The sequence below is a fragment of the Macrobrachium nipponense genome, chromosome 11 (assembly GCF_015104395.2).
Source record: "Macrobrachium nipponense isolate FS-2020 chromosome 11, ASM1510439v2, whole genome shotgun sequence".
NCBI lineage: Eukaryota > Metazoa > Arthropoda > Malacostraca > Decapoda > Palaemonidae > Macrobrachium > Macrobrachium nipponense.
The window spans coordinates 18,781,535-18,795,342 of NC_061087.1; the positions used below are offsets into that span (position 1 = coordinate 18,781,535).

At 36.5% G+C, this 13,808-nt stretch overlaps 1 long non-coding RNA gene across 4 annotated transcripts in view; it reads left to right on the forward strand.

Moving 5' to 3' along the window:
• Positions 1–13,808, forward strand: part of LOC135215377 (uncharacterized) — a 424,575-nt gene that overhangs the window by 216,815 nt on the left and 193,952 nt on the right. The window contains exon 4 of one of the 4 annotated variants that reach the window (XR_010314766.1): positions 9,925–12,056. The exons of the other annotated variants lie outside the window; for them this stretch is intronic. This is a non-coding gene — a long non-coding RNA (uncharacterized LOC135215377). Of the gene's footprint in view, positions 1–9,924; positions 12,057–13,808 lie in introns of those variants that run through there. 4 annotated transcript variants of the gene reach the window in all.

Genomic DNA, 13,808 nt, shown 5'->3' on the forward strand with positions numbered 1-13,808 from the left:
TGTTTTAAAATGTTAAATGTTATGCACTGTATTCATATGGAAACTTTTTCCGTTTTAACTTAAAGAGAGTTTTGAGAAGCATACGTAAATTCATCAAAAGTACCTATATTTTATTTAGGATAAACAAAAACAGTTTATATAGCATAGAAACTTTTATAATTCGAAATTCAGTCTCTACTCTGAAAAGAATTTTTTTTAGTGTACCTACACTTAAATATTATAATTTTCATGAGATAAAATAAATGATAAAAACTTTATATATCTGTAGCGTTTAGTCGTATACTGTGTAGGGGAATATTTTCTCTGTGTGTATATATATATATGTATATATATATATATATATATATATATATATATATATATATGTGTGTGTGTTTTTTTTGTGTGTGTATGTATATATATACGTATGTGTATGAGAGAGAGAGAGAGAGAGAGAGAGAGAGAGAGAGACTCGCTGAAACAGCGCCTCCCAAACAGAATAAAGAGTGCGAATCCGTGGAACGCAGCGCTTATCGTATGCTAATAAGGGTTTCCAGTTGATTTCCTCAGGACCTACCGTAGGTATCTCGAGATCTTTGGCCTCCCCCTGACCGCATATTCGGTAAAGTTTCATTAAAATCGTACATTCCCGTTGCTTCTCTCTTCCTCCCACCCAGATATGATTTTTTTTTTTTTTTTTTTTTTTTTTTTTTTACGGACGGGAAGCATAAACCGTTTTAGAGCTGCACAAGTTGAAGGATGCGTGTGAATTTTATTAATTTTGGAAATAAGTTTAGCGCAGTTGCTCTATATATCGTAGACGTACAGCAACTTTTATATGTGTATGTAAAATTTTTATGTAAAATTTCTTCCTTTCCGCCATCCGTGTGTAGTATAGCAGGCCCCTCATATCGTACCCTGTGCAGTACAACGGTTGGATAATTTTTTTTTATTTTCTCAGGCGAAATTAATGTTTCTTGAACATCTCGTTTTCGGCAGGAGGAGCATTTAATTTATTTTCCTTCCTTGTCCAGTATACCTATCAATCTGGCAACTGTCTCTGTTCCACTCCATCCTTGGGAATCCAGATATATGGAAATTTATGTTCCCTCCCGCAAAAAAAAAAAAAAAAGATCGGTGTTAGCAAAAATGGCTCACCATTTTTGTGGACTTGTCAAATGGGAGTATTGGGGCTGGCATTGATCCTTGGCTGCCCGGGAGCAATAATAATAATGAACACATTTTTCTTCCATTAATGGCCAGCGATGCGGAAAATGCAGCGATAATAGAAATGAATAAAAGTCACGAGAATGAACTGGAAAATTGCTTATGGTTTTGTCGGACCCTCTGGCCACTGATAAAACCCACTAATGCACATTATTTCGTCGCTGATATAATTCACCTTTTCTGTTATACACGTACGCGTAATTAATTGCATTGATAATTAGGGCAAGAGTGATAAAATTAGTATCCACTGCTGCAAAAATAATAATTGTTGTTATTATTATTGATGCGCTCTTCATGAACACTATTCCTCTATAAGCTATCTAGCTAAGGCTTCTAGTGATTAAATATATACGGTGGTTGTTTATAAAGATATTTAAGATAGCCTCAAAAAGCGCTTTTTTATTTTACAATAAAGTATTCTAATTGCAGCGTGCTAGAAATGGCATGTGATACTGCAAAAGAGAGGATCCACAGTAAATGCACTTAATTTCTCATTTGCATTACACTCAGAAACACACACATACACACGCACACACACATACACATACACATACACACACAAATATATATACTATATATATATATATATATATATATATATATAGACATATATATATATATATATATATATATATATATTGTTGTAGGAAGCCTACTAAAATTTGGAAAAAATTGAAAGTTTTTAGTTAAGCTTTCGGAGATTACATTCTCTCCCTCTTTCAGAAAGAGGGAGAGACTGTACTCTCCAAAAGCTTAAATAAAAACTTTAAATTTTTCCCAAATTTTAGTGGGCTGCCTACAACATATTAGAACACGGATACAGTGTTTAACTTTGCTATATGTATGTATATGTATATATATATATATCTTTGGAGAAATAAAATATTTTCCTCTGAATTCTCTAGTATTAGTTCTTCATCAATATTCTTAAATGCATTTTACTGCAATTGGTTTTTGAACGTTCAAGCTTTTGATCTCTTTCCATACGGTTGTGTGTTCAGTGTGAATATCATGCCTTTGGAATCTTTTCGTGTATTTAACGATTCGAGAAGAATTCGTAGATTGCAATCACGAAGATATTTTCAGAACACACCAATAAAGCATTTTTTTCTGTCCATCTTTTCCATCTTTAAAACATGATAATGCATCAGTTACCTCGACACGCTGTGTAAATCATTTCATGTTTATATTATTCCGCACACGAAGAGTTGTTTTGCGCCCACTTGAACTTTTATATGTTAGGTAAAAGAGATGGGACACCTAGCTGGCTTATTTAAAACACACTTCAGAAAAAGTGGGGTAGATATGGTATTTAACCAGTAGGAACAGCAGCACCGCCTCTAGAGAAAGTAAAAGTTATTGAAATCAGTTTAATGTAGGGAATGCGTAGCTGACGAAACTTCTTATCATATCTTTGAAGAATTTCTCCATCGTAGGGAATTGCAGTATTGTCTCACAAACAAACTACTTTTTCACTTAGATATCACATTGCTTCTGTTAAATGCTGCATGAAAAATATATTTGCTCTCATTATGTAATTATTTAGGAGTTCATAATATAAATATTTACATGGAGGTTGTCAAGGTGCCCTTAGGACATTTTTTGGTGATAGATCTGTTAAGAAAATTTTGTCTTCGTTTTTGAATCATTTAAGTATCTGTATGTTTATTTTGTAATAAAATATTTTCGTGAACATTTGATTAAAGTGTTTACGTACAGAAAGCAGCCCATTCCTTTATCATAAGAAGAATGGAGTCTGCAGTTTGGCAGAAAAAGTGAGACAAAGATTGAGAAGAGTAGAGGGGAATTAAAAAGAAAGATTTTAATTGTAAAGAAAAAGAACTAAGCTGTGACACTTACATAGTGACCAATTTATATATTATTACTACTTTTTCTACTTTTATTATTATTATTATTATTATTATTATTATTATTATTATTATTATTATTATTATTAATAATAATAATAATAATAGTAAAACTAGTTAACATCAATAAAACATCATACAAAGCAAACCTCCAATTTAAAGAATTTTAAAGTATTATTGGTTATTAAAACCGAGACAAGAATGGTTGAATGGTTCATAAAACAAATATATAGATACTGAACAAATATATGAGTATATATTTAAATTTGAGAAGAAAAATCAAGGATTTTTAAACTAGCGACTGAATTCCCTTGCTATTTTCCAAGCTAGTATTATAACACTCAGTTTACTTATTCATCGATCTCCAGTAAAACAACTATCAAGCCCAATTATTTTGCAAATATTCAGAATGCTCTGAATTTCGTTTTAAGGCTACGTTACAATACCGGCACACATCCTCCATACTAAACTAAGTCAACAGTTGTAAAAAAAAAAAAATTTGTTTTAGAACGTACCCATTAGACGTGAACTAACAAAAGCTCTAATCCAATTTGGTTTTCCACAAAAAGTCTTCATTCCCTTGGGCGTAGCAGTGCAGGTTTATTCCATTCTTTACTGCAACTTTTACTTCTTCCTTTTATTTTATTTAGATTTATTCTGTACCTGCGTTCCTGTCTAGAACAGTCTTTTCCTTCTATGTAAATCCTCACGTTACTTATGTACACTTATCCGTTGGCGTGTTTGTGTGTTTGAGATGTTTAACGCAGTGTTTTTTACGCATTATAATTCAGTGTCTTTTTTTTTTTTTGTAGTTAATCAAAATTGCGTGCAGCAGATGCGTATCGGAAATAAAACTTGTCAAAATAAAAGGTTAAACCTTTTACAGAGGTAATTATGTCGTTGAGAGCCTTCCGACCGACTGACAGGGAAGGTTGCTCATTCGATGTTTGGTTGACGGTATTTATCGTTGGAAATGAGACTCGGATTGTAATTACGTCGAGAAAATTAGGTTAGGGTCGCTGTTGTTTCTTCAAACGTATACGTTCTCGCGAACCCTCTTCCACACATACACACACACACACACACACACAAACTTAGCTGTCTGTGGGTGCGTGTGTTTATTGTGCGTCTGCGCATATAAGCAGAATTATGAGTATAGTATTTTTACGGTCATCCCGACAGTAACTAACTGCCAGAGAATTGATGCAAAACTTTGTCGTATAATTTGGTAGGCCGAAAAAATACTTTAAAAAAATGAGGATGTAACTTCTATAATTATTACTGTTATTATTATCTAGAGTGTCCTCTCGATGTCGAAGTGGAGGAGGACGTGTATGCAGCAGTGGGTCAATATAACTATTAATCTCCTGTAATTAATCCCCTGTAGGAACCGAGGCGCGTTTGTTGAAAGAGGCTCAGATGTCAGCGTACAGTAGCGAGATCTCCATCGGCTGTGCCAAAAGTACAGAGCCGTCTGGACGTGCTGGGATTAGAAAATGGTGGGGTTAAGGGCGAAGAGAAATGGTTGGTAGGCATCATTTGATGGCAGTGGGTTAGATCGGATGGTCTGGTGGGTTAGATCCAATGGGTTGAGTTTCTGGATGGGGGAGGGTGGGGGAGGGCGAGCTGAAGGATCTGGGTGATGCGGTAGAAGGTTGCAGCAGTCTCGATGGGCGGAAAGGGTTAGTCTCATCAACCCATCATCAAATTCCTCTCTCTCTCTCTCTCTCTCTCTCTCTCCTCTCTCTGGCTTGACTGGGTCTGGTTCCCGCCAGCCCCCAGAAGTCAAACCAATTTCACACAATACGCCTCTAATTTCACACAACCCACCCCCAATTAGCCAGAAACACACTAGTGGTGCCACATAGCCCCGGGTTCCTTAACATATTGTAAGACAAATTGCTACAAGCATATCAGATGGCAAGAAAATTAGGATCTGCCTTTATGTTAATGCCTATACCTTGGCTTATGTCAGAGGAGGAGGAGGAGGAGGAGGAGGGGAATGATGAGGAGGAGGTGGAGGAATGGGAGTAAGGATTAGGAGACGGGATGATTAATATCAGAAAGAAGATTTATCATTCACTCTGAATCAGCTCTCTGCGCTTCTATTTGCCTTCTGGGTCTTCTTTGTGGCGGAAACAGCCGTTGATGAAATCAGTGCTTATTTTTGTATGTCCCAGTTCAAATTCCCCAGGCAAATGAATGTTTATATATATATATATATATATATATATATATATATATATATATATATATATATAATATATATATATATTTAATATATATATATATATATATATATATATACTATATATATCTATACAGGGTGTTCGAAATTAGAGCGCTCCCCCCCCTCTCTACAGCATAAACTAAAATTGATATGGATAAAAACAAAAGTAATTCAGAACAGGTATTAATTCAAGTTTCTCTCTGAGTATTTAATATTTTGTGTGACCTCCATCTGCCTGTACCATTCTTGAGGGTATGATTTCAGCAAATCACAAAAAAGCTGAAACTCAAACTTCATTTCCCTGAGCACTTTGGTCACCTCTCTTCGCAGGTCGCCGAGCCTTGGTATACCATTATTGTTCACTGTCCATGCTTCAACGTGATCCTTTAAGATACTACCAATGTTTTCACACACATTAAGGTCAGGTGAGCTACTTGGAAATTCACTTGACGAGAAAAAATCGATACCACTGTTTCGAAGCAGCTCTTGTGTCTGAAGAGCCTTGAAACATGGTGCCTTATCATGCAAAAATGTGACTTCAACAGATAACACAATTTCAGGATCTTTGAGGAAAGGAAATACTCCACCAGTAAGCACAGTTTATCTGAAGTATTTGCCATTCCATGATTGTCCTTTTTCTTGGATGATCCACATTAACCATTTGGCTGTGAAACAGAAAAGTTCCCAAACATTCAGGAAATTCGACAACTTGGCGATTGTGCACGTCATCGCTGATATCATCCAACTTTGCAGCATAAATGATGTCATTTTTATGATTTGGTTTCCTGACTGTGTAAAGGAAGAATTCATCTGATGTGGCAACATGAAGAAAGTCAGCTTCATCCCATTCTTTAAGAAATGAACCACAAAACCATGCACAGTCTACTCTCTGTTGCTGAGTGATGTTGGTCTTGCTAATAACATGAAATGGCTTGATACCAGATTTTTTCAATTCACGATATACAGCACTATACCTTCTCTTCTTTCCCCTTTTTGTTTCTAGTTCAAGCGCCAATTTACCTAAAGACTTTCTTGGTCTACCCACTGCCTCAGCTATGATGTCTTTTGACTCCTGAGAAAGGACTTCAGGCCTTCCAAGATTCTCACTCTTTTCGCGATGACAGTCATATGGATTTTTGTTCCAGTTTCTTTTAACAAAGGATTCATCTCATTTAATGTATTTAGCTATCAAGGAACGTGAAATGAAGGATGCACCAGCATCCCTGTTCTCTGTGAAGGTTATAGCCCAGATTCAGTCAGTCCATCTGATTTCCTCCTAGTTGTTAGCCATGGCTGTATCTAACTCCGTCACTCAGTCTGAAAATACAAGAAATGTAAAATGAAAAATAGCTCTGTGGAGGGCGGGGGGGGGGGGGGGGGGGGGCTCTAATTTCGAAATATCTGGGATATATATATATATATATCATATATATATATATATATAATATATATATCTATGTAGAATATATATGTATATATCTATATATTTCTATATATATATAGATACTAGATATATATATAATATATATATGTATATATATATATATATATATATATATATATATATATATATATATATAGCATATACAATATATATGATATATATATAGTATATATATATATATATACATATATATATTATTATTATATATATATAATTTATTATATAATATATATATATATTATATATATATATATATATATATATATATACGATATATTATATATATATATATATTAACACGACTGTCTTTCTTGAGTTAATAATAATAATAAAAAAGATGATACGTATTCTTGATTGTCTCCTGATCCTCAGTTTCGTTATTTACTAAAATGGTTTTTATCTATTAAAAATGGGAGAAAAGGAATGTTGATAAAACAGCTATGTACCCATGTTTACCCGTATTAAGAGCAGCAGACAAGAGCATGTTTAGACTCTTGGCGGCGTCATCAGTGTGTGTGTGTGTGTGTGTGAGTGTGTGCGGGAAGATCCTTTGTAACGGCGGCACCACGCTCAACTGGGCCTACTGCAAGGATGCCAGGTAATATTAGAAACTGCTGCGACAGATATGACGAAAACTGCAGTTGTTATCTATCCCTAAAACATTAGGGGAATCAACAACACGAACCAATACAGGTTTCAATTTTTTTCAAAGATCAAAGGAAGTAAAATGGCTAAGGAAGAAAGCGTGAGGTAAAGGAATCTTCATCCTCAGTGACAAGGACTGTAATTTACAACTCGAACAAAATAAAAGAAAGAAATGGTGATTGATATTTTAAGTATTGTGGAAACTTTGTTCAGTAGTCACCAAAAATGAATAAAAAAATGAAATGAATTTACAATAATCAAGAAAAAGTAAAACGAAAGATATAACGACATGAACACCGGTTATTAACAACCCTGAAAGCGGTGATGGAAATAATGTCCCGAGTCCCCTATCTATGAATACACGATAATTAATGATTACAAATATATTTACCGAATCAATAAAAAGTTTAGATAACCTACACAAAGAGAAACCGGATACAATAAATGGGATGATTAACTAAAGAGAGTGAAAAAGCTTTACAGCATTAATGACACTAAGTACTACGAATTATCAACGATTAAAGACACAAAAACTTTATTTCCCGATGCAGCAGCCATTACATAAATTACCGGGATCTTTCATGATCAAAGATGCTTCTGTGGAAGTTACTGTGACAGAGGTGAATAATTAATCAGTCATTATCAAGTAAAAAATCTACCCAAATCAGAAGCAATGGCAAGTATGAAATACTTCCCAAATAAAAGCGCCGACCAAGCAAACTTTGATCACAATAGGCGAGTGATTTTTAGCAGTTTGTAGTTGACCGAGCGAGCGGTATAGAAGGATAGAGAAGGTGATGAGAATAACAGTAGGCGGAAACTTTAAAGACGAAGGGGAGGAAGGGTAACGGAAAGACACTCAAGACCTCATTGCCAGATGCGAATTGTAAAGAAACAAGATTTTTATTTGAGAAATAAGAGAAAGACCACCTTAGGAAAGAACCGCAACAACACAGGTTCCTCTGGCGCCGTCACGAAGCTTTGTTGATTCATTTTTCCACTTATCACAGTTATTCCACTTATCACGGGCATTAATGAAGATTTGCATATAAGCTCCAGCAGCCATGAAATTTCATTGCTGTTACGCGCGGGTATTTTGCTATTTTTCTAACGGGTGATAAATTATTCAAAATATTTTTTGGTTTTTGTTCCGTTGCACTGGGTTGGCTAAATGCGATTTTCAGACAGCATAATTAAGCCTTCAGGATCAGGATACAAGGTCTGTCATTATATTTTTTTTCTATTATCTTCTTACTGTTTTCGAATATTAATAGTCTGATTAATGGGATACTTAATAGTATGTCTTTTTCTTGCTCTGTGTGGTGCTAGATATTGCAGAATACATTAAGAGCAGAATTAAATTTTAATTGAAAAGTGTAAGAAAAGACTGATCAAAGATAAGTGGGCGTAATTTCAAGTATTTTTTTTCATGCACAGTTCACAAAAACAAAGACAAAGAGAATCTCAATTTCTGTAGCTTATACGATATTCACTCTTAACATTGAAAATACAATTTGCTTGATTTGAAAAAGATGCGATATCTACGTTTTTATTTCCACAAAAATAATGCTTTATTATTGAGTGAAATAAACATTGTTACGAGAGAGAGAGAGAGAGAGAGAGAGAGAGACGAGACGAGAGAGGAGAGAGAGAGAGAGAGAGAGAGGAGAGAGAGAGAGAGAGAGAGAGAGAGGTGCTGGTTTATTTTTCAACAAAGAAAACCCTCAGCATTTTGGATCTTATCGTAGAATGTATAAGTAGTTGAGACGATCTATTCAAAAGAAGTTTCATACCATTGTATACCAAATTGTAATGAGATGTAAAAGAAACAGAAACTAGATGCATGGAAATTACTATGCTCTGAATCGCTGAAGTAAAAGCGTAAAGCAGCGATTCCATAAATACAAGTTGAGTCTTACGGTTATATGGAAAGGAGAGCTTTGTGTGACGTTTCTTGTGCCTCCATATAAAGCAAAAACAAGTCTGAATCGCGCAAGAATGAGAAAGTCAACTGATCGAAGAATTGTGAAGACGTAATTTGTTAGATGTGTTTTGCCGTTAAATATGTATGAAATAAGATCTGGGTATTGGATTTCGAATATATATACATTGCAGGCTCCAATGAGCTTCTCATATCCATATAAGGTCCCTCTGCGAAAATGTCCTATTGACTGTGGCTTTCCAACTGGAATGCATCTGAGGAAATCTTATTTCTGTTTCCTGGAATGAATGGAAACAAACGCTATAAATTTACGCTCTAAATTTGTGCAGACATGGTTAAAGCAGCGTCCAAATTCTAAGGTTTTAATTGTCCTTGGTTTAGAAAAACGTCTCGGTCTAGTTTTTCTAAAAATTGTTAACCAGGTATTTTTGAAATGTCCAAGTCTATACATATCTCAGAACATTAAAAAAAACAATTGATATGAGTTGTGCCTAGGCCTTAATCCAAAGTTTCCTAAAAATAAAACAAGAAAGGCTCTTTCGTTTTCAAATCTTAAAAGGTACACAGATTATTATTTTTTTTATTACAGGTATTAATGATGGTCTGGTTCCGACGTCGACTTCAGTGGGTTCTTTAATGAGTAATCGTGTGGTCACCCAGCCGTAGCTACTGTGTAGTACAAAGAGAAAATTATATCGTCATAACATGGACATGATTGGTACGTCAGTTAGTTACGAGAACTTACGTTCACGTCATTGATACGCTGGAACTAATAATTCTGAAATAAAAAGGATCATTCTCATTACCAGTCGGATGAGTTCTCTCTCTCTCTCTCTCTCTCTCTCTCTCTCTCAACTCAATATCCAACGTTGTCAGGTCTCTTGGTCCTGCATGCCAGGGCTGTCTGTGGTCTGAATTTAGAAAGGCTCCGAGAAAAACGTTTAGCACCCCGGTTCGCAGGAAGAAAAGCAAGCATTCAAATTTATTTTTAAATATTTCAGAAGTAATAGGAAGGAGATTATTACAGCTCAGATGATCGGTTAGCTATTAAGTCGATTAATGAGAAACTAAGGGATCTGCGCACAGCCTTTGAAAAATAAAGACATGAGACATTGTTTAACATTTTCAGAAATGTACCGAAAAATTAAAACAATATTATGTAAATTTCGGGATCAAGCAATATTATCAGTTAAGTAAACATCTGTGGAGGTGTTTCCTTACTTAGATTTCTTATGAACCCTCAGTTACTCTAGTGAAGAGAATGACCATTGAGTGCAAAAGAATAAACTACAAGAGACCGCCCAATTACGATCTTTCCATGTAAAAAAATAATAGACTTCACATCATTTGAATCATAATCTTCTGCTCAGTAAGCCGAAAAAAGGCACCATTTGCAATTCGGTAAAAGCAACCATTCTTTACCAGACAAAGGAACAAACGCAACAACTACCCAGTTCCTAGCAATGCCCCTCCAGCTCAATGCCCCATACCCAAGGCAACATCAGGTCTTCGAGTATCTCCACCATAAGAAAGGAGGAAAATGATATGGGACTTAGTTTATAAACTTCATGCCATGTTTCGAAAAACATACATTACTTTGCATACATGATTGCTGTACAGATCTAGACTTGTCGAGTCATTCCCCGAAGATTAGTATTGGCAGAGCAAAAAACATACAAATGCTTCCTCTCGCCATATTCATGTCGTAATCTATTTACATGATAAAAATTCACTTTGTATGTGCTCCACGGTAATCATCGTCCATAAAAGGACACAAAAACTAATATCTACATAAAAATTAGGGCTGCGCAATCGGTTATTTTCCATACTTAGTGAAAATTGGGGACTCTTGATTTAAGCTGATGACATGGGTGAGCTGAGAAGGCAGGCAGAACCCAGTGACCTTCGGGCGGGCATAATCATCTGCTTTCTTAGACCGGAAATGTAAATCTTTCTCCATAGAAGACGAATTCTAAGAATCTGCAAGGGAAAAGTACAGAGAAATAAGTCGACGAACAAACATATAAAAGACATGACAGCTGAAGGAAAGCGTCCCAACGATATGTATTTGAAGGCGCAGAGTCGGCAAGAATCTAATACTGTTTAAGCGCCAAAATCCGGTGTTATGAAAGACCGCCAAAATTCGTTATTTGGTTGTTTCTTTTACCGGACGATCTCCCACTTCTGGAGTTAAGCACCAGCCTCCAAAGGTTGTTTTTCAGTGAGTGAACGAAATGCAGCCCCTAACCGTAATGGCAGCTGTGATGAACGGAGGATTAAGAAAGGAGAAAGCAAATGCGAAGGAGCTAAGCCAGGGGAGGAAAAAAAGTCTTTGAATAACTTGGGGATGCAGAGAATCTTGGGGCTTCGCAAAAAACCCTCCTCATTGCTCGCTGACGGGACCCAGGATTCTCAACAGCCTTTGGAAATGACGGCCCAACGCGAGTCCAGGTAAGAATTATCGTGTTCCTCTGGTCATTGCTGGATATCCAAGATACCTGGTTGATTAAGACAAGGGCCTCAGAGGTTATGAAAGGTTAATGCTTGCTTTTGTTATGGAAAAACTCAGATTACAGAGTTGCACTGACCGATTTAATTCGCATGTGTGTGTGTGTGTGTGTGCTGGATGCGAGTGCGAGATTAATCTATGCTTTGCATCGCTAATCTCGGAATTCAGTACAGAAATTCTTAATGTACTTTCTTCTCCTTCTTCTTCTTCTTCTTCTTCTTCTTCTTCTTCTTCTTCTTCTTACGCTCAAGGTTAAAAGACCGGCGGGATGCAATAGAGGGTCTCGAGAAAGTGATGGCAGAAGATCAAATAAAGAATTGAGAACAGGCACAGGTAAAAGACGATAATTATCTTGACCTTTATAATGATGAGAATGACACTGAAAAGACAAGAAAATTACAGCTCCGAAAAAGGCTGGAAGATCAAAGCACCGAAGCACAGAAGAAGAAGAAGAAGACGACGAAGGAAGAAAGAATGAGAACTGAAAAGAGCCTCGCAGCTCAAAGCATCATTCATATAGATATCATTTGCAACATCATCATCATCATCGTTATTATGGCATACCCTAAACCTACCCCTCTATCCCTCCCCCACCCAGACCCCAAGTAACCTGCCCAGTAGCACCTTCCCACACCCCGTCCACCTACCCACCCCTCGCGTGTCATGCTTGGTTCCGCCCTCAAGTAGTCGACCCTCATATACCATGACTTCTCTATTGATTTTGCCGACGAGTGCAGAGTCTACCTTTCTACTCAAGATCACTGTCATCTGATTGATGGTCCCTTGGGCCTCCCATTCAGCTTCTTCCATTCCATCTTCCCACCTTCCTCCACCTTGCAACTCGTCCCCCCCCCCTCCCCCACCCCGAGAAGGGACTAACGTACCATGCAGTTGAAAAGAGGCATTCCCATTTAATATAGGAGCTCATAAATTTTGCGAAGATCATTTTGCAATTCATGATCAAAGTCAGCTGTGGCTAGTTTATTTACTGGTGCTTTTACTGTTGTTGTTCTTACGTACCATTACCAGTAATGTTGCTGCTTGTGGATGTCCGTGCTATATATTGTACATCTATATATATATAGATGTTTGTAAAATTTCTTGTTACTACCACTTCTAAGTTGTTTCGTCCCAAATTATGTTCTGATATTACGAGGATTTCTGGTCTTTTTTTTTTATTGTGAATTATCTTTGATTTTAGGCTGTTAATATTAAGCGTAGCGCAGGATGTAAGCTCCTTAAAGATCAAGAGCGCCTGCTAGCATAAAGCCTACTTTATTATAATCTTTGTGTTTAATTAATGTGTGAACATTTGCAGCTCCCTGTAAAGTGTAATTCCATGAACTGATTCAACTCGCACGAGTCTTAAAGACGCTGTTTTCACAGCTTACTCACAAGGGTACTGCAGAGCGTGAATTCTCAGGAGTTAAACTTGACGCAAGTGGAAAACTCCAAGTAAGAGAATTTTCCTTATGTTTTCAAGCCATAAAACATTTGCATATACCAATATAATAAATTTCCAGCGAGTAAAAAATGAACAAATAAATAAAAAATGAACCGAAGTTTCTTCGGTACAAACGAGTTGTCTGTACAGCGTATAATGCTGTATGAAACTCTTGATGTGCTGCAGTGTGTGTGAAACTCTCAGCCACGACCGGGAAGCGCTCATTTGCTCCCCAGATGCGGTCAAGTGAGGATGCGTCGGCGGCTGGCAGACGCTCAATCCATGGCCAACATTAACCATTAAAAATAAATTTAAAAAAAAAACCGCTGAAGCTAGAGGGCTGCAATTTGGTATGTATGATGATTGGAGAGTTTATGGTCAACATACCAATTTGCAGCCCTCTAACCTCAGTAGTTTTTAAGAGCTGAGGGCCGACAGAAAAAGTGCGGGAACGGACAGGCAAAGCAAAACTGAAAAGGCAGATTTCGAAGATCAATGGATGACCAACGTTATAAACCAA